Genomic DNA, 26,824 nt, shown 5'->3' on the forward strand with positions numbered 1-26,824 from the left:
ACACGGGGGCTCTGGTCTCAGCCGATGCTTGCAGGTGCAGCTGGCTGGGTATGCAGACTGGTGTGCCCAGCGGTGATGCTGCCTCTGGCAAAGGCTGGAATGCAATTCGTTCCCTGCAGAAGCTCACGTGGGAGGAGGGATGAAATCACCCACAGGGGTTGTGCTGTCACTCTGGAGGCACAGCCAGCCTTTGGGAGCTGGGTCTGTGAAGGGGCCCAGGGGTGTGGAGGGATTCTGCCTCTCTACAGGGAGAGCACATCCCAGCATACCTTGCCCCCTTGGGAGCTCAGCTCTACCACAGCATAGTGCTGTGTTGCATTGGCAGAGCACCAGGCCAGGGGGCAGGACAGTCACTGGATGTGCATCCAGAGCCGGCAGGGGTAACTCAAGCCCTGCTGTGACAGACAGCCTCGGCCTAGGCAAGCCGCTGGAGCTCAGGGCTTGCTTCCCAGTGGCCAGTTAGTCAGAGTGCCTTGTGAATGCAGCACAGTTGAGTTTTGGCTGACTTCTCGCAGGGCAATAGCTGGAAATGGGTTTTGTGCATTGAGCTGTACGGCTGATTTACTCGTTGATTTCATGCCTTCTGTTGAGCAGAAATAACCGTAAGTTCTGCTTGTCATCTCGAGGTTGCCTGACAGCCTGGAACTTAACAGGCACCTCAGCGTCTGACTTACCAAACCGAGATTTAATCAAGCTGAGCTAATGGGCTTGAAACTCCGCTGGGAGCCTGATCTTCGCTTCACACTCAAGGACCAGCAATTGAAAGTGATTCATTGCACCAGATGAATAAGGCCCTGGCGCGATCTGGTTCTGACCTCCTGTGATTCTGTGGGACTGTAAGTTATGAGGCACAGCTGAGCACTCGCCATGTCAGTTGCAAAATGAAGGTAACAACTCTCTTGCTTGTTTCAGCCTGCTCTTCCTATGGCTGGTCAAGGGTCTGGGATGGCGTTCCCAGTAAGCTGAGTGCATGGGTGACCACCCAGGAGAAAGTCAAATGCCATCCCGCTGATTAGCAGAGCGCCCGCAGCCAGCAGCCTGTGTTTCTGCTGGTGGTGCGCATCCACACATGCCTCAGTGCACATAACATTTATTCCACACATGGTTGGAAAAAAGAGGGAATATTGGTCTGGGAACTGAGAAGAGGAGGGACATTCAAGCTGGTTTTTGTTTTCATTGCCCATTAACTCCAATAACTAATAAACAGCGGAGATCCAGGATGTCCATTACCCACCCTTGGAACGTACCTGAGTCATCCTTCCCTGAGATGTGCCACTGCAAAAGGAAAGAAGATGAGAATTCACATTCCCCTTTTTGCTCAGGTTCTAACGAACAAGTGCCAGGAGGGATGCTCAGGCCTCTCTGTAGGAACAAAGGTGTATCTTATTGTTTCTGCTCGTGCTGTTATCGCCCAATATGACGGCCACGCTGCCTTAGTAACCCAGGCACTTTTTCAGTTTTCTCTAGCACAAGGCAATTGACTAGAGCCAGTCAGGAGTTGCCCAACAGCTTTCCCGTCAGAGCAGCTGAGCAGCTGACAGCAAAAAAGTTCTATTTGCTAGAAAAAAAGGCACCAGGCACTTAGCTGCCATTTGCCATTGCTGGGGGAAGAGGAGACCAAATGGTTTGATTTCTCGTTGCTAAGGGACTCTGCTGTGACATATTGTGTTAACTCATTTTTTTTTAAATGTCAGAAAGAAACTGGGCAGGCCCCGGGAGTCCCATGTGCGCGTGTTGGTCAGGGGCCAGTGCCACCTTTGTTTTCATTCTGGAATGGAACGAATGTTTGACTTTGTGGAATGTCTCATGAAATGGAAAACCCGGTTGGCAGCCACTTCTGTTACTGAGGTTTGGTTTCTGCTCACCAAAAGGTCTTAAATGTCCAACACCTGCATTGGAGTCCTGGGTCCTTTGTACGATTACTGGGGCCAGCCATCCTGGGGTTGCTGCCCTGACCTTCCTTCTGACTGGTCCCCTGTGGCAGCCACATCTTCACCAGCTGGCTCCCATCCCTCCTGAGCAGCCGCCATCATCTCCCCTGCTCGCGAGGAATTGCACTGTGGCGATGGTGTCCATTCTGCGACGTGCTGACAGCCTTGCCACAGGCAGCCCTGAGAGCACACGCCAGTCAGGCGGGGCAGCTCCGCACAGGGCCTGCACACAGCACAGCTCTTTCCACTTATTGCTTGGGTGGCCTCGGGCTGAAAGGCTGGTGTCTCCCCTTCCCTGGCCACTGCCGGCTTCTGTCGCTGGCCTGCGGGCTGGCTCCATACAAGCTTTCCAGCAGCTGCACGTGACTCTACCCAACAGCCCCCGGCCTTCAGGCCATTGAGCGGCAGGCCAGGTCTGCAAGTGCCAACAGAACCGTCTCCCTGAAGCCTGTTGTGTCATCAAAGGGCTTGCGACTCTTGGCTCAAAGGGAGCGGGATGAGGCCATGCCGCTCTTATCGAGTCGGGGGAACGTTTGCCATTGCGCCAATGTCCAAGCACGTTTCCCAGGAATGCCCAGTGTCTGCGACATTCCGTATCTGAGGGGAGACGTGACTTTAACCCATATTTTGCACGGTGAAATTTGCTTATTAGAAGCATTGAAGCAGCACCCAGATGAGACGGGGCCCCGTTGCATGTGGCACTGTGTACACACCCCGCCCTGCCCCGCCCCGCCCCAAAGAGCTTACCAGCTACACCCACAGGGCTAACGAGGGGGAAGGGGAAACTGAGGCATGGAGGGAGGTTGTGACTCTCCCAAGGTTGCCCAGCAGGTCAGTGGCGGAGCTGAGACTGGAAACCAGCTGGCAGCAGGGCCTCCCCAAGAACTGCCGTGGTCTCACAGCAGCTGCGTGGGACGCAGGGTCGGTGCAGGAGTGCTGGACAGTGATAATGAGCTCTCAGCCCTATCTTCATTGTTGCTCTGGGGGCAGCTCCTGGGAACGGGGCCTATTTCGCTGGTCTTTGTAGAACCAGGCCCTGCCCCAAAGCGCCTGCCCCCTGCACTTGTACAGCCCAACCTGGGTTTACAATGGCCCTGTAGCGGGTGTGCCCTTCCCCCGCCCTGGAGGCCTTGGTGGGTGGAGTCAGAGCACCCAGGCCCCACCCCCAGAGACCAGGCAGGAAGTGCCAGAGGCGGGGCCTAGGGCTCATTAAAAGGGCAGCCTTGGAGCTGAGAGGAGGTCCTGTGCCAGGCTCCTGAGAGCCGGTGTGCAGACCTGTGCTGGACCCAATGGACTGGCCTGACCCAGCTGCCCTGCCCGGACCCCAGAGCCGCCTGCCCCAGCGACATGGACCTGCCTGACCTCTGGATGACCCAGAGTGGGACCTCCCGCCAGTGCAGGTAGGAAGTAGCTCGGGGCCACCCTGCCAGAGCCCACGTCAGTGTGCTACAGCCAGCAACCCCCCTGGCTGGCGACAGCCGCTGTTAGGGCCCCGGGTGGGGACGCAGTGGAGTGGGTGGGGCTGTGCTCCCCTCGCCTCTCCAGACCCACATCAACATGTGTGTTCTGCTGCTGCCCTGCCCTGCCCCAGGCCCAGCCCCAGCCCCACTGCTAGGAGCTGAGCAGCGCACTGATTGCTGCCCTGCCCTGCCCCAGGGCCAGCCCCACTGCAAGGAGCTGAGCAGCGCACTGACTGCTGCCCTGCCCTGCCCCAGGCCCAGCCCCAGCCCCACTGCTAGGAGCTGAGCAGCGCACTGATTGCTGCCCTGCCCTGCCCCAGGCCCAGCCCCACTGCTAGGAGCTGAGCAGCGCACTGACTGCTGCCCTGCCCCAGGCCCAGCCCCACTGCTAGGAGCTGAGCAGCGCACTGACTGCTGCCCTGCCCTGCTCCAGCCCCAGGCCCAGCCCCACTGCTAGGAGCTGAGCAGCGCACTGACTGCTGCCCTGCCCTGCCCTGCCCCGCCCCAGGGCCAGGGGCTCACATACAGCCTGTTGCTCAGCCCAGGGCCAAGGGACTGAGCTGGCAGAGACTGCTGCCCTGCCCTGCCCACTGTCCGCTCGCAACCTGGGCAGCCCTGCGACTGCAGCAAGGTGCTGTGGCCGTTCCTCGCCCTGCTGGGGTCAAACCTCTAACACCCCCTGTACAGGCCCATTGCCAGTAGCATGCTCACCGCTGGTCCAAGCGGCATAAACAGGCCTTCCCAGCGCTGGCCATGTGTTTCCTGGCAGCTCATCCTAACCCGCCCACCCTACTACTACCATTGTGCGTAATTGACACGCGCTGCGTTGTGGCATAATCCCCGTTGGCTCGTGGTTCTTGCAGAGCCAAGCACGAGGGAATATTTTGCTGCACTGATTACGTCTTCGGAAACCCCAGCTCACGAGCACGACTTGTGCGAAATCCCCGGAGTGAAGGAATAGATTTGCTGCTGAACAGTTTAGGCAGACGTATGCTGCTAAGAATGGTTTCTGTAATGCACGAAAGACGACTCAATCAAGCCGACGAGCCAGCTGCAGGGCACATGGCCTTTGCATCATGCAAAACTCTTGAGTGTGGCCTTAGTGGTGAATGTTAACAGGCCGTTAATTTGGCAGGGGGTGGGATTAGATGACCTCAGAGGTCTCTTCCAGCCCCTTGTCGCCTGTGAATAAATTGCCTTGGGAGGTTGGAGAACCTCCATCGTTGGAGATATTGAAGAGCACGTTAGACAAACACTCGCGAGGGATGGTCTAGATCCTGGGTGTGCAAAGGGGGGGCAGAGGGGCATGACATCATGGGGGGGGGGGGGCTGCAGCACCATCAGCTGCTGGGTCTGTGGTTCAGCCATCTCATTAGAAACGTTGAACTACGGCACTTTGACATCTGTGTAGTCACACGTACATAGCGGTTAATAGCATTTTCATCGTCCACACGCTTTTCTCACACGTGCTGAAAGGTGGTGGGTTTTTTCATCTGAACGTACATGAAATTTCCATCTGTTTGGATGACATTAGGTTGGGGGGAGGGGTCGACACCGTGCTTGGCCCTGCCATGAGGGCAGGGACTGGACACCATGACCTCTCAAGGTCCCTTCCCGTTCTAGTGTTCTGTGAGTCTGTGATCCCATGTTGGACAAAGCTCAGCTAGCACAGTGCTTTTAAACCAGCCGGCCGGAGCTGGCCTGCCCTAAGGGAAAGGGCTCGAGGGTCAGACCGTCCCTCCTAGGCATATCGATAGGGAGACTGAAATGGAGGCGCAGCTGAACCAGCCCCAAAGTGCCCAGTGGTGTGGCTCGCGCACCTCCGAGGGCATTTCAGGTAGGCAGAACTGCTGATCAGCGGCGGCACCTGAATCTTTACTGGGCTCTGCCCAAGTGCTCAGCGTACAGGGAACGCTGACAGTCTGGGGTTGGGACTCTACTGCGCAGACACAGCTGCAGTTCAGTAGCCATCCAAGCCCAGCTACAGGTAAAAGTCCTGCCTGTGGAGTCGCTCCAGCTCTCACTAGAGGTGGACTAAGGCAAGACTGCAGAGTGTCAGACTGGCCAGAGGTAAGTGGAGGAAACTTGGTACAAACAGAATCAAATCAAAGCCAGAACAGCTTGTCAAGATAACCTTCAGTCCTCTCTAGCCTGGAACTCTCTCGTCCAGCAAACGCCGTAATCTGGCATGATTGTAGTTAGCTGGCTGACCATTTATCATGGGCGTGGCCAAATTTCCAGCAGTCCCATAAAGTTTTTTTTTTCCAGCCACCAGTCCTGTTCTCAGTGTGCTGGGCTGTTATTAGCTGTAACTGACCCCTACTTGTCTTCTAGGAGCCCAGTAAGCAGTGGGAGTGTTGGTAACGCTGCCAGACACTATTGACTTCCTGTTGTCTGCAAATTCTCTCATCTGGCACAGGTCAGGTCCCGAGAGTGCCGGACAGGAGAGGTTCAACCTGTGGTTACCACATTCCCCAAAGGATTCCATCTCGGGTTCGGAGACTCCATCCAAGTGTGGATGTGTATGGCTGCAGGGCCAGAGGAAATGGAACGCAGCCATGCTGTGGAATGCATTGCCGAGGTTGTGCTTGCTTAAAATTAGACCCGAAAGAATCTGAGAGATTTCTAAAGGAACATTCATTCACTACGGCTTCCCCCCCCCGACCCCCGTCAAACAGATAAGTTACAGCACTAACCAGTGCATGGAGAAAAGATTGTTTCACTCTAGCTCAGTATTATGATAATGTCCTGCATGATAAATGGTTTTGCTTTAATATGAGCAATTTTTTCCTGTGCATTCACAGGCAGTGCTTGAGTCAGACCCACTGTGGCATGAGCTTGTGTGGCCAACAAAACAATCAGCCTGGTGAGAGTGAAATGGTGGGAAAATTCAGCCTGCAGGAGCTGGTGCTGGAATTTTGTCCGAATCCTAGGCAGAGAGAGGGATTACAAAGCACACTCATGTTTGGGGACCGGAAACACCTACAAGGTCATCTGAGTTACAGGGGTTTTAAGATACATTCGTTTCGCTAGCTTCAATTTGCTCTGAATATGAGCTGTCTTGCTGGAGCGCAGGAAAATTCTGTGCAGGGTGCCATCGCAGGTAACGCCATGCAGGCTGTCACCCGCAAGAGAATGACTGGTTGTACCACAATCCACCAGTGTAGCTGGCTGCGTGCTCCAGCTGGACAAAGTGGGCCTCCGAGCGGTCTGGCTCCAGGCTTTAGTAGACAGGACAGAAGCAGTGGTGCTGGGGGGGAACCACTCCCCAGACTGGCTCAAGAGGCTGGAAATAAAGGTGTTTTGCTGGGTTTTTAAACCCGCCCCCCGAGTAGAAGGACTGCCGAGACGCCCATAACCCACTGTCCAGGAGCTGTGCCCACCCAGGCATTCCAGACTAGCGAACCGTTGCAGTTAGCTGGGCCTCGGTTTTTCACTGCACCTCTAAAGAGGGACTTGGTCTAAAAGAAGAGCCCCACCAGGGCTGGGGGTGTTTCCAAGCCCCCTCCTGGTAAGCCTGATAGCCGAAGTGGGGTACAACCCCTGAACCTCTCCCTCCATGCTTCCAGCCGGTGGACACCCCAGCCAGACCTTCAGTTCCACCGGGCATCGAGGGGTAGGTCAGACCTGTAGCCAAGCCAGCTTCCTCTCTCTGCCAGGGGCCAGTCCAGGAGCAGCCCTTGCATACTAGGAAGCACGAGGCTGCAGCCATGAGTTGGCCCAGGCCAGTGGGTGACTGGGCAGGAGGTTCCTGGCATGAGCACCGCTGTGGGCAGGCGAGTTGCCAGGGTTTTCACTGACATTTCCTGAGCTACAGAAAAGCCACGTGGCCCAGGCGGGAGCCACCATTTTCCTGCACAGCCTCCGCCTGGGCCCTGCCACCAGAGAGCCCAGGCTGCATTAGATGGAGTGGGGGTCCCCACTGGACACTGGCTTTTTTGGGGGCTCTGCACTGTGGCTGCTTGGAAGCTGTGTGCGTGTGCCGTGCCAGGCACCGCCCCCTTGGCCCAGCACTCGGGGGAAAGGCAGAGAAGTGCTGCTCCTGCATCTTGCTGCCCAGCCGTGTTCCCCAGCTCGGCACAGCGAGCAAAGCGCCCTGGGGCCTGCCGCGGGAGCAGGGCATTTGCATGCAGAGGCCGTGCCAGGCAATGCTCCTGCTGGCATTTAGCTCACGGGGCTGTGGCTAGCCCCCTGGAAATCCACGCTTAGCACACCTTTGAGGCCTGGCCCAGACACCAGAGTTCCCTGCTAGCTAGCAGGGACTGTCTTGCCTGACTCTGGCCATGGCTGTCTGGTCCTAAAGCAACACAGCCTTCCCCAGATCACAGCTAATGCAACTCTGCATCAGCGGGTGTAGAGTTAAGCTGCTGTCAATAGTCTTCCTGCTGCTATCCCAGGCTGCAGGGGGAACTGCGGAAATGACCTGGTTCCGCCCCTACCCTGCAATGCTCACCTGCGTGTATGATACCCTCTTGTGGCGCTGACGCAGAGAACAGACCACCTCATCACAGGGTTTGGGACAGGGCCTGCAGGCTAGTTCTGTGCATTAAAGACATTAACCCCTTACCTCCCTGGACATTAGTACCAATTCCTGCGCTGGAAAATGGAGGGGGAGGCCAGGCACTGCCTTCCTCATGGGACCTGGTGAATTACACGGCCTATTGGCGAGCAGTTACCCAAAACGTAATCCTCTCCATTGTTTAGTGCCAGCACTTCGAACCCTGATCAGCAGTACAGGGCGGGAATATGGGGAGCGCCCAGGTGAAACCCGGCACTGAAATGAACACAGCAAATGAAAGCAGGAGCTGAGCTTCCGCTCGGTTCATTGTAGCAGACAGGTCAGTAACTTGCAGGTGGAGTCACTGGCAGCAAAGCTCCGGGGGTGAGCCGAGAGGCATGCACAATCCCTGGCGTCCATCCAGCGTTCCCAGATGGAATGCAAGCAATTCTTTGGCCTCGTTTCTAACAGGATGTTAACGCTATGCAGGTGGGGCCTCCTCGCTCAACATCCAAGCTGCTGTTGGCTTGGGTCACAGTCTAACAAATGCCTGTCTTCTGCTGCAATAGACTTCAGCAGGAGCTGAGCTTTGCAGAAACACCGGGGTGGAGCTAGCCCATCTTGGGCACAGTGTGGGCCAAATGCAGAGGCTGGCGTGGGTCCGTATTCACCTCGCTTCTCTCTGCCCTCCCCAAACCGTGTCCACCAAAGTAAGTGCAGGACCATGACTGGCCAAAGAAATGCCCGAGGTCTGGGCAGGTGACACGGTGCTGACAGCAGGAGCTGGGTGTCTGGTGGTGTGTTCCACTGTCACAATAGTGCGTGTGTTTGTCCCCAGCCCGAGGCCGAGAAGACCTGGCTGGAGTGACTGGGTGTAAAAGTTCCTGGTTGCTGGGCAGTGGGGATGTGAATGGTGCCCTCTGTGTGGGGAATTGAGACCTGGTCAGTTACAGGTCAGCCCCTGGCCTGTTAATTGTGATTTTCCACCAGCGGGCCGTGCCCCGCAGACAGGGTGTGCGGCGTCCTGGCAACTACTCCCTCCGTGCCCGTGGTATGTTACTGTGTCTCCAGCTCATCCTTGTGTAGATAAACTTTCTGCCGGAGTACAGGTTGAAACACTCTCATCCTTCTGGAACAGGGATTTTGCTGGACCAGGGAGTGCCTATTCCAGAGAGCCTCAGCTGCCCAGAGCCAGTCTGGCTGGTGGGCCGGAGCGGAGCCCCACCGTGAGGAGCCTGGCACAGATCGCACTGCAGGGAGCCTAGCTGGGGTGCCCCACTGGCAACCCTGCTGCAGGGAGCCAAGCCAGGACTGGGAAGTCCTGGCAGCCCTGTGGCAGCAGGGAGTTGAGCTGGGGGTGGAGAGCCCCACCAGGAGTGGAGCCCCCAGGCAGCCTAGGGGCAGGGAGCAGGTGGTGGCCAGGAGGGGCGGCTGCCAGAGGCCTGAACTCCTCTGGTCCCTCGTTCACGACCACTCAGGTCTGGAGGGTGCTGGAGCAGGGAGGCGCAACCTGTCCCAAACTCTCTCAGCTCTGTCTGCATGGATCACTTCCACCACCCAGTTTCTTTCTCGTGTTTGGGAACGTGCCTTGAGTACATTCCTACGAAGAGGGGCTGGAGATGCAGGTTAGGCAGACAGCCAAGGTGCCGTCCTCTTGGCTAGGTCTGTTCGTCCTTTATCCCTTGAGGCCGACGGGAGAGCGATGGCATTGCTGCAGCAGCACTGGCCTGACGACAAAGCAAAGACCCTGCACGAGTGAACGACAGCCCTGAACAGCTGGGAAACCAAACGCTGCGTCCTATGGCCAGGCCTGGAAAGCACAGCTGGGAGGGAAGTCACAGCACATCTCGGCCAGTGAGAGACAAGGCACAGCTCCCCTTGAAAGGCACAAGGTTTTGAGTGCCCATCTCGCATCTGTGCCTTGGAAGAGCTCCCCTGTCACGGTGCACCGACTGGAACAGCTGTGCTTAGTGCAGTAGTGAGCGTGGGAGCCTGCTACGTCTGGCAGCTCTTGTCACCTTTGCTGTTGTGATTTCTAATGCAGGTTGGGTGGCGGCGGCTTTCTGCCAGCAATTAGCTGAACAGGCACCTGCATTATCAGCTGAATAAAAATGCAAGTCTGCATCTCATTGCGTTGCTCTGGGGAGATTCTGCTGTTTGTTGCTCAGCAGTCCGAGTGCGGCTTCCTCCTTGATGGATGAGCTTTTAATAAGGATGGGCAATTCATCCCAGCGTATCTGAACTCAGACTATGGGCTTCTCATCTGAGCCCTCTGAAATTGCAAGTGGCACCTGGAAAGCATTTCTCGTTCTCCAAGGCAGTGCATAAATGCTCACTGAATAGTTGGGATTACAGCACAACCGAAACAGGGTTGCAGAGCTGGTTCTTGCTCTGTTCGTTCCCCTCCAGGAGGCCAGTCCCAACCCAAGCTAGATTAGCTCAAACCAAAAAAGCCTCCCATGTGCACAGCTGTCCAGGGCCCCAGGGTTACTAAGCTTTCAGATAGCAGCTCCCAGGCTGTTTCTAACATTCCAGTGAACAACGGCCTTCTCTGGCTTTTGAGATGATAGTGCCATGGAATGGATGCTTACGCACTAACGCAGCCCTTGCACTCAGTCAGATGGGTCCCCCGGTTGCCCTAAGAGAAATGGAGACGCTTGTGAAGCAGACAGTTGGGCTTGGTCACTCCAATTCCAAGTCAGTGGTAGCAAAAAATGAATGGCTGAAATCCAGGGAACCATACACCGATTTTCATTGCTGTGTTTTGTGAGTTAACTCAGGCCTGCTGTGGCAGGAGCCTGTACTGTGGCCAGTGCACAAGATTGGAGGTTAACGATAAAAGCTGGAAATTAACATGGGCTGAGGTGCCAGAAATGCAAAGGTGCAGAGAGGTAGGCCGCTCCATGGCTTTGGTTTGCTGCATTATATGGGAAGCTACAGCTCACGTTACGAATTGCTAAGGTTTTATCTCACTGTATGGCAAAGCAAACCTACAGACACTCAGGTCTTTTACATCTGTGTGGACTGAACGAACTAAGCGAGGGGAACTTAGGAACTCGTTGCCAGGCTGCCTTTGGAAATCTTCTGGCCAATCTAGACCGATGTCTCCACCCTGTCGTTGGCCACTGTTGCACTTGAGACTGACCCTCTGGAGCTGAATCCTGTCTGCACCTTTGCCACTGACACTGGAGCAAATCACTGAAGGTTTGCCTACGCCTGGGCGTCTGTCACAGACGGGATTCCGGGTCATGCCTTGGACGTAAGTCCCAAAGTGGAATAAGAGTGGAGTGCCCACAAAGGGAACTCTCTGTGTGCCCTGTGGCAGTGGGGCAGGGGGCCTGGGAGCCAGAGCTGGTGGCTAGGGTTGGCAATGGAGCTGGGTTGGCAGGAGGGCTGGCAGCAAAGTCTGGTCAGTGGCCCAGAGGGGAGCCTGGCCAGGTCTGCTGATGGACCATGGAGTCCAACAGCAGAGTGGCTGGAATTGACCTCCCCTGGTCTGGCAAACTCCCACCTTTGGGACTGCTCAGGTCCCGTGTGTGCCGGATCAGGGAGGTCCAACCTGTAGAGCCTGGGTGAGATGTCGTGCCACAGAGCTGTTCTCTTTTAAACTATGGGCAAACAACGTTGGCCGCGCCACAGCAACGCATGAGTTTTGAGGCATTTGCTGCTTTCCTTAAAGACCCACCTCCAGGAGTCATGTGATGAGAGGACAATCTCAGCTGTCGTTAGAAAACCAGAACTTTCCAGCCCTGCTGGTTGTGGGATAGAGCAGGAAAACTGGCCTGATGGTACCCAACAGGCTCAAACCCCAGAAGGCAAACAGAGCACCTCTCACTCGCTGTCTTCAGACAGCTCGCAGTTGGCTAAAACGGGCTCAGCAGCTACCACGGACCTGTGAGAAAGGTCACTTTCCTCCATGCTAACAGCACAGCAGCGAAGGGAAGGAGGCAACGTCGCGTGGGTTGTGTGGACGGCGAGGCTCCCGGCAACACTGGCTTCCCCTGCCCTGCAGCACTGGGCACCGTGCTTCCAGCGAGTGGAGACTCCTGCATGCCCAGTGGTCAGCAGTCAGCCCGGCCGCCTCGGGCAGAGCGTTCTGCACAGTCTAACGGCCTCCGGGGCTGGTGGGAATCCCTGGGGGCCTCCGCGTCCCCTGCAGGTTGTGCGCTTACTGACACCTGTCCAGAGCAGAGGTAGCAGTCGGTTGCCCGCTCATGGGTGAGGAGCTCGGCTCTGGCTGCATCTCACCAGAGCTCTACTCCATGTGACGCTCGCAGTTCTTGCCCCCAGCAAGCGCCCGAGGACTGCTGGCCTGCCTGGCTGAGCGTCGCTGTGAGAAGCTGGCGGGCGGATGTGACACGTGTCGGGTTTTGCCAGACAAACCTAGGGAAAGGAACAGGCTTGGGCCATGAGAATGCCGGGAGCTGCGTCTAAGGTCTCCATCTGCCCCGAATTCCAGAGTTTCTTGCGCTCAGTTCAGCCTCGCCCCACCAGGAGGTAGGGTGTAGCTATATCCCCAAGGGGCAAAAGGCAGCTGAGGCACTGAGAGTCCAGGCCCACACCACAACAAGAACGGGGCTTCTAACGTCCTTGCATTGATTTCAGTGGCAGTTAGGAGCCGAAGTCCTTTCAGATCTGGACCTAAGTGACTTGCCCATGGTCAAAAGGGACATCGGTGGCAGTGCAGAGAACAGACATCAGGTGTCTCTGTCCCACTCCAGCGCTTTCACTGTGGGGCCCTCTTTCCTCCAGCCCTGCACTCATCAGCTCTAAGGAAAATCGTGGGCTTTAAGTAGGCTGGTGAATTAGAGTGCCTGTGACCCGTGTCTCTGCGCTGCTTGGGAAGGGTTCCTTCCCGCTTTGCATTCTGATCACACCCCAAGGAGCGTGGCTCCAGCTAATTAGCCTCGGAGGATCTCCTTTTACTTGCTGGCTTTCTAGGCTTAACGACAGCTCCTGTAATGGATTGCTGTGTGCCGTCCAGTGCTCCCTCAGTGCCCGTTAGCGCGAATTCCCTCTGTAATCCCAGCGTTAAGGGGGGGTCGTTATCCTGGCTGCCCACCTCACCAGTGAGAAGGGAAGCAGAGACCTTGACAGTGAAAGGAACTGGGCTTTAGCACTTCCTGCTCTGGGGAATTCTGGCAGGAGGATACCCAGGTAGAGCAACTCCTGCAAACTGGCTCATGCCGCTTCGCTGGAAATAGGCACAGGGGTCTCGGCATTGAGATCGGGGTCCCTCAATTCTTTCCAGCCAGGGCGTATTAAATTGTATGGGCCCCATGGCATAGGGGGTGTGCCCCACCAGTAGAAACTCTTGTTGCCAGCTATGGGCGCTCTGCTATTCAGCTGGGTGGAATCTGAATCTCACAGGCAGCAGCCCAAGAGCTCAGCTTACACGGGGCACTGGCTGGGACCGAAGCCACAGGTTCCACCCCACACCCCTGTTCATGAAAGCCCAGTCCCCTCTAGCCAGAAACTCCCCACGTGGAGTCCTCAGTGGTACCCACCTGGCGCTGTAGCACATGTCCACCCTGCGGTGCAGCTGCAGTGGTTCCAATGAAGACCTCGCCAGGGGCCTGAACCCACTCCCTGAGTCCCTGCCTCTGCAGTTAGGGACCCTTCCCTTAATTTACTTGGGCTAGTGCTTAATCAGACCTTGCCGTGCTGCCCATTTCCTTGGGGGGGGGGTGTTTTATTGCCAGCTATCTCGCTATATGAAGCGGCTTAGCTGCGCCTTCCATTTAGTCTGAAAAGGGGCTTAGCACGTCCACCAGCTTCAGCGAGATCCGTGAGTGTCATTTGAGCAGAGACTCGCTCCATGGCAGCCATTCATGCCACCCACACCACTCGCCAGGGCTCCCCTTAGAAAAAATCCGTCCCACACGTGCAAAATGGGAAGCGGCTGCCTCGGAAGGAGCACTGCGGAGAGGGACCGAGGGGTCACAGGCGACCGCAAGCTAAATATGAGTCGAGCGTGACGTGCTGCAAATAAAGCAAACACAGTTCTGGGATCCATTAACCGGAGTGTCAGAAGCAGGACATGGGAGAGAATTCTTCCGGTCTCGTCTGTGCTGATGGGGCCTCCGCTAGAGCAGTGTGTCCAGTTCTGGGCACCGCGCTTCAAGAAAGAGGTGGAGAAACTGAAGCTCCAGAGGAGAGCAACAGAAACGATTAAGGGTCTAGAGAACGTGACCCCAAGCGAAGATTGAAACAATAGTTCCTTTAGAATGGAAAAGAGAAGACTGAAGAGGACCTAACAGCTTTCAGGCACTCGAAAGAGTGTTACTAGGAGGAGGGGAGAAAATTCATTCTCCTGAGCTTCTGAGGGCAGGACAAGGAGCAATGGGCCTAAACTGCAGCCAGGGAGGTTGAGGTTGGATGTTAGGAGACACTTCCTAGCTGTCAGGGTGGTCAAACACTGCGATAATTTGCCTAGGAAGATTGTGGAATCTCCGTTGTTGGAGACTTGTCTTAGATGCATTGCTAACCTGCCCTTGTCAGGGATGACGTAGAGGGTGACAGGTCCTGCTGCGAGGCAGGGGACGGGACTTGATGACCTCTCAAGGTCCCTCCCAGTTCTAGGATTCTGTGCACACGAAGGTGCTCAGGTGGGGGGAACCGGTGGGCCATTCTGCACCCTGCTCCACACCCTGCCCGTGTGGCTGCAGGCCACTGCACACACCTCCTGCCCGGCTTCCTACTGAAGGGGAAAGGCGGAGTCGAAGGTGCTCCTGACCTCACGTCGTTCTGCAGCAGCGACCCCTCTGCTTTCAGCTTCGTCACTATGCTCCAGTAAACACCCCGGCCGTAATCCCCCTTGACAGCCTGGTGTTCCCTGGGAGTTCTCGGCATGACAGGCTGCCAGTGCTCATCGCCTCCAGCATGTCTGCTAGGCCTCCTAAGACCAGGCGCAGGAGAGCCACGAGTTCACAGGCTCAGCATCTGCAGACGGCAGATCAAGCCAAAGAAGCAGCTGAGAAACAAGCAGCAAGTTTCCAGCCTTGAGCAGTGGGGATCTGGCGCCAAGCGCTTGTCCCTTCACCTGGCACATGAGCTCTAACCTCTTCTAAATGTGATGCCCTTTCTACGTGGCATGAAATAGCACGGTCAGTCTCACGGCTGCCTGGCAGGCTGGGCAACTGGCAGGGAAATACCACGGCAATGGCAGGCAAACGACCAGCAGGTGTCAATAGTGCTGGAGCAGAGGAATCACTGGATCAACACCAACAAACTGTTGTTGCGACAGGCGGCAGCAGCAGAGCTAATGAGGTGTGTGGTCCCTGGAAGAGCCGGGAGATCACTGCGCCTCCAAGTGGCGGGGAGTCGAGCAAGTTCAGAAGGGCAAGTAACATTTGGTCTCAGCTGGGCTGTCGTTGGGAGCCCTAGAGTACTTGTAAAAGCCCAGCTGAGATCAGGGCCCTGTTGAGTAGCTGTTGGTTGTTCACACAGGAGACAGACTTCTCCCCAAAGAGCTTCACATCTTAATCAACAGGACGGGATGTGTCCAAAGTCACACCACCCTCCTGACTCCTCACCTGGCGTTTGATTGCTGGACCACACGGCTTCTCCAGGCTGCAACTCTGTACACACAGGTTAGAGGGCAGCCGAGGGTCCTCTTCTGTGTTTGGCAGATGGACCAAGGCACCTTGTGCTGACCCCCTCTTAAATCTAGCCCCAAACGCGGGCATGCATCTGCCTGAACCCCAGTGGCAGCGTTTGGAGGAACACCGAATGGGAAGATGCTCCCAGCACTAGATCTACCTTTCAGGGAGGGTGAGATTTCCCCAGCTGCACATGTGTTAGGAGAGCTCCTCCTTCATCTCCTGACCATGAGAAGTTAGCGGCTCCATCGTGTCTGTGAGCGTATGGGTGGAGCTGCTTATTACGGACGCCATACAGAATGTCTATCCCAGCCATTTCCCTTCGAGCAGTGCAAACGCAGCAGGAGAATGCTGCCCATTCTCAGGTTTCAGCACGTGTCTGCGTGTGGCCTCGTGGACGATCAGAGGGGGACACGAGGAAGCCAGAGGGGAGTGAATGAACACAGTGATTACTACTGGGGACAGGAGGAAGAATGAGTGCCAGGGGAGCAAATTAATGTATCCCGCCTTCTGTAAAAACAAATAGACGTTAGCAGTAACCATGCAACAGCAGGGCCTCCCCCCCAGGGAGCTCACCGCATTAATTCCTTGCAGTTCTGCTTGGCCCAAATGTTGGTCCCCATCCATCTCCGCATGTTCCTCATCAGAGACACTTGGGCAAATGGGACCAAAGCGAAGAGCTGATTGAATCTCCAGCAAATGGCTTTGCATTTTCCATGTCTGGGGGCTTTGCCCCTCTCCTTTCAGCACAACTTACTCGCCACCCATTTTTAATGAGCAGAAGCAAACACGGTGGGGAAATCACAAATAGAAATAAGATCGCCAGCCTGGCAGGGTGTGCAAGGATTGCAAAGCAGGAGAAGTGAGTGCTCTGTCAGATTGCACAGACCAGGAACAGAGTGATCCCCTTTTAGTTCCAGGTTTGTACAGTACCTAGCACGGAAGGGCTGCTACTAAGGCTGCTGATGACACTAGTGCTGGCTTGTTAGACAATGTGGTCTCTTCTCAGTCTTTCTGCTGGCACAGTAGCTGAGCCTCTCACGTGCACTCACCTGGGCCAGGTTGCTGTCAGGCAAGGCAGTGCTGTTATCTGGGTAAGGGAGGTGCATAAGCTAAGTAACTTGAGCAGGGTCACACAGTAGGTCTGTAGCAGAACATTTAATTGCATTCACAGGCTAGTGAACTAGCCACTGACCCAGTCTCCCTTCCTTTTGCCTTCAAACCCCTCTGGGAGGAGCACAGAGCAGCCTCCCCACTCCTGTGCTCACATTCGAAAAGGAAATTTTCATGCAACGTGTGACACGCCAGTGGAACTCGTAGCCTCTGAACTCCATTGAGGCCAGGAGAGACTGGGCAGCTACAATGAATATCAAGAATGTCCAGAACTGGAGTTAATGCTCACGTTTCGGAAGAGTTATAAAAACCACGTGCTTCAGAGTTTAACTTGCTCAGTAACCATAAGGGACAGGAAGAGGCTTTTTCTCTTGTGGGGCTAGGGACAGATTACATCTCATCTGCAGGGTTTTGTTCACCCTCTCAGAAGCCTCTGGCACTAGCTGCTACTCAGCCAGATGGACAACATGGTGGTATTGGGGAACAGAGGTGCTGCAGTTTCAGAGTCTGCCCTGCATGTCCCACAACTTCTGTGCACCCTTAGAACTATTGTCTAGGTTATTTTTAATGCGTGTGTGCCAAAAGTTCTCAGGCTGTTGGTACGATGTAACTCACGCTTAACTATCCCACTCCCACTCCCACGGTTCAGTTTCATCCCTCTGGAGGTCAAACCTGACTTCTAATAAAGCGTCAAGATTCTTTTGAAAAGTGCAGAGTGCCGTCAATCCACGTGCGAATAGGCAGGTCGTCTACTTTACCAAGGTCTACTGGGAGCTTCTATTTATTTGATTCTGTGGAATTATAGCCAAGAAGTTACGACTAACTGGTTTGACTTGAAAGTAAGGGGGAAAAGGATGTAGCTTTTTGCAACCTTTGTAGTTTTTTTTCTATAAGAGTTACATTTTCCGTTCCATTTTGTTATCCAGGACATAACTCTTTATAATCTGAAAATGCTGTTTTCATTCCAAATTAAGATTGGATTGAAATCTTGCTGTGACAGCTTTGCTGCCATCAGCGGCTACAGATGACACATCCTCTCTGTTATCAACACAGCACGGCTACCTGACTTAAACGAATCAGCCAGTCCCACCTAAAGTACTTCACTTTCTGAGAAGCTGAGATGTAAAAAAAATAAGAGATGCAGCCTGGCTGGCTGCAGGGTGAACTGGTAGCATAAACCTAAGCTTTAATTCATAAATGTCTTCTGATAGCTAACGACTGTATGCATCTCTGAGAGGAGATGGTGCTTTCCTGTTCGGAAGCAGCTTTCTTCCAGAGTAACAATGAAGCTAAACTGTACAGTTTTTCTTTGGACTAAACAAACAAAACCAAACAAACCAAGCAAAAATACAGAAATAGGAGTTGTGCATAGGTAAGGGTATTGTGGTAGAACTTCCTGCACTTCTGGTGTTTTAAACCTCTTTCTGTTCCTGTGGAACTGACAACTGCCCAAGGCTTTTGGAGTTCGGGGCTGCACATAAGCTTTTGGTTTGGGAAAAGGGAATTTTGGCTTGTCACAAATAAACCATCTCGGCTCAAGACTAACCAAGGGCCAAAATTTCCAGACCACAGTTTAAGCACCTCGGTCCATAGCTAGGTTCCCAGAAGCCATTTAGCAGCTTTGCTATGGACTTAGGAGCCAGCTCGTTAGGCGTGAGGGTTTGAAATATTTTAGCTGGTGGGAAATGCATTTTTAAAGTGCCTATGTGCCATATTTTAAAGATGCTTGAATAACTAACTCCTATTGATGAGGAGTTAGGCAGTCCCTGTATCCATGAAGAAAGCTCAGTCCTAAGGCCCTCATCGCTTTTGAAATGATACTGAGACTGGTAAGGAACATATACACTTTTGGAAAGGTTGCCTTGTTCCCCAGGTGCCAATGATTCACTTGGCTTGGGCTGAAAGATGAAGCCCCCAACAAGGAGTGGTGCAGGAAGTGGAACCTGACGTGGGATGTATCACATTGGTGCAGCTAGGCTTTTCGGGAACTGTTCCATGAACCTGTACTTAGCATGGAAACCATTCTCAGACTTAAAATCAGAGGGACACCACATTTGGATGGCCCACAGGCAATAGCAGGAGTAGAACGGACAAGGGCCCTGGAAATGGGGTATTGCATAGAGGGATGCTCAAGGTTGGAATTTAGCAACGTCCCTGAGACAACTGAACGTGTTACAAGAACCCTGAGGTTCTTTTAAATAAACCACTAGTGCAGTCTGGGATGAATGCAGCCCAGGGAAAGCCTCTGATCGCTGCACTTGATTTTGCTCTCTTGGTACAGGCACGGTCAGCTTATCTCGTCACAGATCCTGGTGGAGAAACAGCTCACGCCAGGTCCCCAAACCAAGTAAATTATACCAACAAAAAGCATTTTTGAGTGCTGTAAGTGCACCTCCACTGTGGCTCTTGCTGGCACAGCTGTGTTCGGCTGGGGGAGCCATCTTACAGGCTGGGGTTAGCTCCTGAGAAAGCTCCCTCCACCCTCTGAAGATGGACCGTGCCCCTGAAACAGAACATTCAGTGCTGCTCCGGGAGCGGAGCTGTCTCCCACAGTCCTCATTTCAGCCCTGCGCCCTGACCACAGGGCGCCTGGAGGGTCAGGACAAAAGTCTGGAGCTGGAGTTACTCTTTTGTGGGAAATGCAGAGGACACAGCCACAGGCAACAGGTGACGTGGTCCCGAGGTGCTCTGGCATGGTGAAGAAAATTGGCCGGTTGCCAGAGGCATTGAGTGGGATTTGTCCTGCCATCACTTCTGGGACACAACCATAGGGGAGGCAAGAAATCTTTTATGTAGCTGGTCCCAAACGCCCAAGGAGTCCCAAGCCACCAAGATGGTTCAACCAGGGAGGCCTCCCTCACCCCTTCAGTGACCCCAAAGGGTATTTTTGTTGGGGCCATTGCTGCTTGCAAAGCTGCCACCGAGCAGAGCTTCATGCTGGTGGTAAAACTGCGGAAGTGTATAACTCAGGCAGCAAATGGCTCGAAACAGGACCTTGTCCAATCAGTGCGGCTGTCCCTGGTGACATTAACACAGAGAGGCTAGCTCTGCAGTTACAAACGCGGTGTGTATTTGCAGATCAAGAAAATGCCAGCTTCGTGTGAGTGAATTGAGGCAATTTCTGAAACCAACCGAAGGCTTGATTGACGAGCTGCCGGACGACCCAACTCTCCTGAAATTAAGCCACACAATGCCAACTACCACCTGCACCGTGAGGCGATCATTCAGTTGCCTGCAGAGATGGAAAAATTATTTGCAAACAACAATGGGCCAAGAACATCTAACCCGTTTGGCATTTCTGCACACCTCTAAGAACTCTCACTCTGAATTGGACCTGGCAAGACTCTCGGGTGAATTCATTTCAAGAAGTGAACAGCAATGATGCGTATTTGCTGCCTTCTGAGGACCATCATGAAAGAAGGGGCTAAATTTGTTTTAGTTTTAGAAAATATTTGCTTTTGAGGGTTTCTGTATTCAAACTTGTTGTTCTGAATGAAATAGTTTTTTCCTACAGTAGTGATACTGTGCAGTATAAGGAGGTTTAGCTGCATTGTGCAGTTCATAAAAATACGCCAGTATAGCACAAAGAAATCTGCAGCCACCTCTGCCCCAGAGAACAGATGTGAATCCCAGGAGAGCTGTAGGGCAAAGGAATGGTCCAGTCTACACTGAGTCAGAAACAGGCCTGATGAGCTGAGGTTTGGACCTAGTCCTTGTGCTTGGGGGAATGCGGCGGATGAAGCGTGTTGTCCGACTGGACACTGCACAGGGCTCCAACGATGCCCTTAGTATCCCGGGTCCCCGCGCCCCGAAGCTGTTGGTTATCGTGGGAGAAGACAACAGCAGTGCCTCCTGGCGACGCAGGCAGGAGACTGTACTCTTTTGGGTAGGACCTTACCATGTGTTTGTACAGAGCTGAGTGCACCGGGCCCCTGGTCTGAGCTGGAGCCTCTGAGCTGTGCTGGGGTGGCCATGCCTAACATTCAACAAGTGCAGAGGTGCTGCAGAAATGAGGCCGAGGCATCGGCCCTAACTCAGGCCAGGGGCAGGCTAGGTGAAGAGAACAGGCGAGCTGTGAGAACAGCGCAAACAGGAGAGCGGTGAGTGGTAAATAAACCAGATTAGAGGGCAGAGTTAAGGGGAAGCGTCTGGAGGAGCAGCGTGGCAGTTCTGAACTGGAGAAGAACTTGTCTCCTGGATTATGAGGATCATCTTGTGGTTGCACTATGAATCCCCCAAGGGAGGAAGACTTTTGCAGAAGTGCTCTCTGCATTGGATGCTTTTCTGAAGCGTGGCGTTCCCATGGCCTGTGGCTGGAGGACAGGGTGTCCAGCCCTGAATAGACAGGAATAGGTTTCTTTATGCGTGATAAAGCACAAAAACCCAGTTTCTGTCAAAACCCTTTGCGGATCACCTCATTGGAGCAAGCCAAGAAGTAAGGGATGGACCCTGGGGTTGTGCCCATGAGCCAGTGATTAAGCCTTCTTCCCCTCTCCCATGATCATCCTCACCACAAGTCTTCACGTGGGGCTTCCACCACATGACCATTCAGGTCAGGTCTCATAATGCTGACCTCCCAGGTTAACCCACAGCCCCAGCTTCTCCTGGCCTGACAACAAAGAGCTTCGGGATGGAGAGTCAATGCTTCCCTGTTTGTCTGAGCTGGCAGCAGTCGGAGCTGGCTGTGAGTCTGTAACAGGCCCTCGGGAGGTGAGCTGTTTAAACTACAGAGCAGTCCAGAATGATTACAGCTCTGGCATTGATTTACACCGCTGGCCGGGGAAAGCCCAGGAGAAGAAAGATAAAAGCAAACATGTGTTGTACAGAAGCCAAGTCAGTTAATAGGGGATGCACAGCATGGAGTTGCAGCGAGGTCTCACAGCCAGTTCTTTTGGGGGATCACCTCCTCAGCGTCCTCTTTGGGGAGGGGACCATCTTTTTGGGGCACATGTGTACAGCACCTAGCACTCTGGGCCTGGCCTGTGAGTGCAGCATGTAGGCATTACGGCACACACCAGCATAATGTCCCATTACTCCATTTATATGAAAGTAAGGCTCCATCTGGCAGGGCCTACAGGTGCCGCAGAGCCCACGGCAGGGTGGGACAGGGGCCCAGCTCTGTGCATCAGGACACCTAGTCCTGTCTGTTAAGGGCTGGACACCCTGCCCTCCAGCCACATGGGCATGGGGCCAAAGGTGGAAGAGGCTCCTCCTATGCCCTGCCACACCGCACCCCACTCGTCCTGCTTGCAGATCACTCAGCAAGTCAAGTGAAGGCTGACTTGGTTCTAATGGCTGCTCCCAACACACACTGGGGGAACCTGCAGTCACCGAGCACGTTTGGTCTGAAAGCCTGGAGATCTCGGGTCTTGCCCCGTCCATTCACACGTGCTGTCCCAGCGTGTTGGGGTCGGGGAGCAGGGTTTAGAAATGTGCACCTCAAACCCTAGTGGGATTCCTGGCTTTGGTGGGCCAGCGGGGGCCGGTGGAAGAGGCCTCTAGGCTGTACATAACCCTACGGGAGGGTGACTGAATATTCGCGGGAATCTCCAGTGATTTTGCCACCGGGTCTGTCTCTCGACAATGCTGCTCAATGTTGTTTCAGAAGCCGCTGACAGGGCCCAGAGCCGTGTTATCTCGTGTAGCTGGCAACACCTCAGGAACGTAGCGGTAGCAGAGCTGCTCTGGTGCAAAACTGGGGTAACCAATCGGAACCAGGAGCCTCCCTTTTGCTTTTCAGCTGGGAGCTTATTAGTATTATTATTATAAATAATAATAATAATCTGTGTATCAGAATAGTACTCCCAGGCCCAAAGTGAGATCAGGGCTGTGTTGTACAAGGGGCTGTACAAACATGTAGTAAGACACCTCCCCCACAGACTTACAGTCTTAGCAGAGAAGACAGACAAAGGGTGGTACTGGAAATCAGCAAGAGGAAATGACAAAGCAATTTAGTAGCAAAGCCAGAAATAAGACCAAGGTCTCCTGACTTACACCCTCTGCCCTGCTACCGCCGCTAGGAATGCACCTGTCACCCAGGACATTCTGCTCTGTATTCATTAATTCTTTCTTTAACTCATTAATTCAGCCAGCACTGAAGAAGGTGTGAGGGTGACATGGCTTAGTTTGGAGTATGTAGCACCCAGGTGAAATCTCTTTATATGGGGAACTGGTAATGAATCATTCAGTGACTGGGAATGATGTAACAGATCTGAACATGAGGAAGGGGAGCAAGCGTGGTGTTTGAGGGCTGTTGTGTTCAGAGATGCTGTGGCTGATTAACTTTTCAGGACATTAATGTGTTTGCTTTAATAGAAGAGGAGGTCTGGTACGTTATTCAGGGCCTGAAAATAAATACTGGATGCTGAGGACGTGCGCATAAAGCTCAGACCAGTTGCCTTCTCACGCAGTCACTGATTGTGCCCTCTGCTGACTTTGAGATGCCGCCAGGTGCATGGGACAGATTCGTGGGGTGGTTGCTTGCCAGCTCCATTGCCTGTAGTCTCCTGTTCCCCAGGTGTGTTCCGGGCTCTTGGGGCAGGGCTGTGCCTAGCACTGGAGGAGGCAGAGAATGGAGTTCCTGCATTGTTTTCACTGACAGTGCACACTGGTTTCCAACACAAGCAAAAAGCCCGGGTGCTGGCTGTACGCTCTAAGAGCACAGAACAGTGGAGGCATTATAGCTGAGGGGTGGCCTTACTGCCGCATGCTGTTATTACAAACGTTATGTCAGTTACTGTTCACTAGACTGTCCTGCCCTTTTCGCAAGGCCTATGCCAAAACCATTGGACCAGGGCATCACTCTGATTAAATGAAAAATAATTCCTAGCCACCCTGCCACAGTGTTCGCACCGGAGCTCATTCAGACCAGCTCTCTGACCTGCCGTGCACACACGCGCACATGCGTGCACACACACACACCCGTAATTTATAGTGAGAGGACGCCAGGCTCAAGCAGTTGGGTGCTGGGACTCTGGCAATGTTTTAACCTTCAGAACTGTCGTGGCAATCCCAGAGGAGCTGCAGCAATGATTGGCCAAGCCCAGAGGTGCCAGGGCTCAGTCCTTGCAAACCCAGGTTAGACAGCAGGTCACACTAGATGATCTCCGTGGTCCCATCTGGCTGTGGTATCTACGACAGGACCACCCCAGGGGCAACATGATTTGGAGCCCAAGGCTGCAGCATTAGCTTCTTAGCCAGTTTCAGTTACCATTGCACTCTCTGGGGTCGTGCCCCATACGAGGAAAGTCGGTGAAGTCTGTAGGTGCCTACTTCAGCTACAGATTAAGCTCTTTGTTTCTGTTTGACCAAAGGAACAGGCGCAGTTCCATCAGTCGCTGTGCTCTGGACGTGTGGCATTGCAGAGGGCCCTTTCGGAAACTTTTGCATGATGGATTTCTGACTCTGTCAATCGCTTGACTGTGAAGCTGAGATACAGAGTGGGCAATGGCTAATAGACATCGGAATCTATTTAACAGCCCAAATGACATTTAAAGAGGACACCACCCAAAAGTACAGGCCCAAAACGTGTCCTTGGCTTACCTCTGTGGTAAGCAGATTGTCAAGGGCCTTTGGATTCTACAGGTAACCTCCTGGCCATATTGAATTAAAAGGAGCTCTGCCATTCTCTTCACAAAAGCCAGGGTTTCACCCTGAGGGGTTGATTCACCACCGTTCTATTCTGTTCTTACGTCACTGTCCCTCTCCTGAAGTCACTGGAAATGCACCAGGATAAAGCTGGCATAGCACAGTAGTGAATCAGTGCCTGAAGACCTGTTCTTTCTTTTATAACCAAGAACCCCACTCTTTGTGGTACCAAAATGCTTGAGTTTGAGCTGCTCCTGTTTTCCTTATAGCTGCATTTACCTATGTTAACAACTCTGGGTTAATCTCTGCTCCTATTTACATTGCTTTAAGTTAAGAACAAAACTTTTTCATTTCAGTGGAATTGCATTTGAAGTAGATTTCTATGACAGCTCAGAATTTTGCCTGGTGTTATCAGATATATACAGACATCAAAGAAGCCAAATAATCCTCTTCCTTTGGAAACCAAGGGAGATCTCTGTGTTTGGACAAAGTCATTAAGGAGAAAACATTTTATTGCTAAGCTTCCAGGAAGGCATTGCAAAGAATGGGCAGTCAGAAACCAGTCTACTAAAGAATGAAAAGCTCTTATCCTCTGCGTAACTTGTCAATCAGAAAACATAATCAAATTTGGACTTGGCACAAGCGGACATTCAAAAGATTTTTTTCCCCTCTGGTTTCTTTTTTGGAGCCGTCAGCCAAACTGCTTGATGTATTGTGACCTTGAAACACAAGGAAGCATGGCAAAGCAAACCCACTGATACTGAAAGGCAGTGTGTTTTAGCGTGCAAGCTGACCTATTCCGATCTCTGTAAGCAACAGCCAAACGGCTGTCTCCCATGGTTTAACTCTCACCCAAGTGCAGGTTTTACAAGGTGCCCTTTCTCGAGAAGGTCACCCAGGGCACAGCTTGAGGAAGTTTTCGTCTCTGCTCAGTGGACTGGCACCTGGGATTACTGTGGCACGCCTAACATTTCCCAATGTTTTAGTGACACCCTTTCGTCACAGCGCCTTCTACCCTTCCAGGTCTGCCAGTCGCTGGTTGTTGGGTTTTGGTGCCAAGCTCTGCAAGTCCTGACGTTACGCTTCTTAGCATTGCAGGGGCTCACTGGAAGGGTCCCAAGATCACCCGCAAGGAGCCATTGCTGAGTGTGCATTGTAGTACATTGCAGTGTGCAAACACTTCATGAGCTAAAGCCCAGTCTGTCTGCAGACAGCCTAACACAGCGCTTCCTGGGAGGCTAACCTGCAGCCAGAGCAGGGCTGCGTGCCCCGGGGCCATGATTCATGCCTCTAGGAAGGCCTGCAGAGACTGAGCACTGCCACCTGGTCATGCAACAGGCTCCCTCGTTCCCAGCCTGCTGTAGAGTTGGCTCCGATTCCTGCCCCAGCCTTGTTGAGCCCCCTTCCAACCCAGCCCTGATCCTGCCTCCTGCCCCTTGGACTGCAGCCGGAGTCCTGGGCCTGCAGCTGGACTCCAGCTACTATACGGATTAGGCTTGCTGGCGGACTTTGAGCCAGGATCTGACCAGCACTGCTCTGGGCCTGGTCCCAGTCCTGTGCCTAGCTTTGACGTGCACGCCAACCACCAGGCTTGACCCCCCCGAGCCAGCGCCTGACACCTCTGCTCAGTGAGGGAAGGAGAGCTCTGTGCCCTAGCGCTCGGGCTACGAACCACGCACGGCCCCTCCAAGCAGCCCAGATCGGCTGCCCCTCCCCGGCGCGCCGCACACCGGCCTCTGGGCTGTTCCTGTGTGGATTGAGGTCAATAGACACACAGTGTAAACCCGAGCCTCCGGCCCCAGCTCCGGAGCGCGTGAGAGCACGAGGCACTGGGCAAGTGATGGTGTGTGACTGACAGGGCAGTGCAGGTGGGTGCAGGAGCAGCCGTGACAGCGGGGACCATCTAACAGGGCAACTGCCTGGGGGCCCAGCAGTTCAAAGGGGCCCACGGCTGCCAGCCGCCACCGCTGCTCTTGGGTCAGTGGGAGCGACAGAGCTCTGGGCCCTTCAGATCGCCACCAGAGCCCCAGGCGGCCTGCTCCGGGCAGCACTAAAGAGGGCCTGGGCGAGTGACACAGTGCAGTCTGGGCAGCTGCCCCAGCCCTGCCCACAGCCAAGGCCCCACCACTTCTGGCAGCCTGGCTTCCCCCCACACCTGACAGCTCAGGGGACAGGTGCCCGGCCCTCAGTCTGGCTGCGATGGGCTGGGGATGTGCGCCCTGGAGGGACAATTTCCCCTTACGGTGCTCAGGTGACGCCCCCGCCCCAACCCGCGGCGAGGGGCGAGGGGCGTGTTAGGCTCTTCCCCCGTCTAGGCCTCTGAACTCATGTGGTTAGGACTCGTGCTGTGGTGCTAAAAGTTGCCGGGTCATTTCCCGCTGACAGCCCTGCTGGAGGGGGCTGCTGGGTGCGCACCCCGCGACTGCACTGGAACAGCAAAACGCTGCGAGAAGCCCCCCATTCACCGGCGGTCACTCACGCTCCATGCAAATAGGCCAGATGTGCGCCCCTCAAAATGTTACAAATGATTCCCTTGTCTTAGCTCACCAGCAACCCTTGGATGCGTTTCAGCTCTGTCATATGATGAATGACTTCACTTGCTTTTTTCCCCTAGCCTTGGAACAAGCATGAGAC

The 26,824-nt window shown here is 54.1% G+C and overlaps 1 long non-coding RNA gene across 1 annotated transcript in view; it reads left to right on the plus strand.

The window, feature by feature from the left end:
- Window positions 1–539: 539 nt before the first annotated feature.
- LOC142016965 (uncharacterized) overlaps window positions 540–26,824 on the plus strand; it is a 36,848-nt gene continuing 10,563 nt past the window's right edge. The window contains exon 1 of the long non-coding RNA XR_012646416.1: window positions 540–3,331. This is a non-coding gene — a long non-coding RNA (uncharacterized LOC142016965). The remainder of the gene's footprint in view (window positions 3,332–26,824) is intronic.

The sequence above is a fragment of the Carettochelys insculpta genome, chromosome 8, assembly GCF_033958435.1.
Source record: "Carettochelys insculpta isolate YL-2023 chromosome 8, ASM3395843v1, whole genome shotgun sequence".
Taxonomy (NCBI): domain Eukaryota; kingdom Metazoa; phylum Chordata; order Testudines; family Carettochelyidae; genus Carettochelys; species Carettochelys insculpta.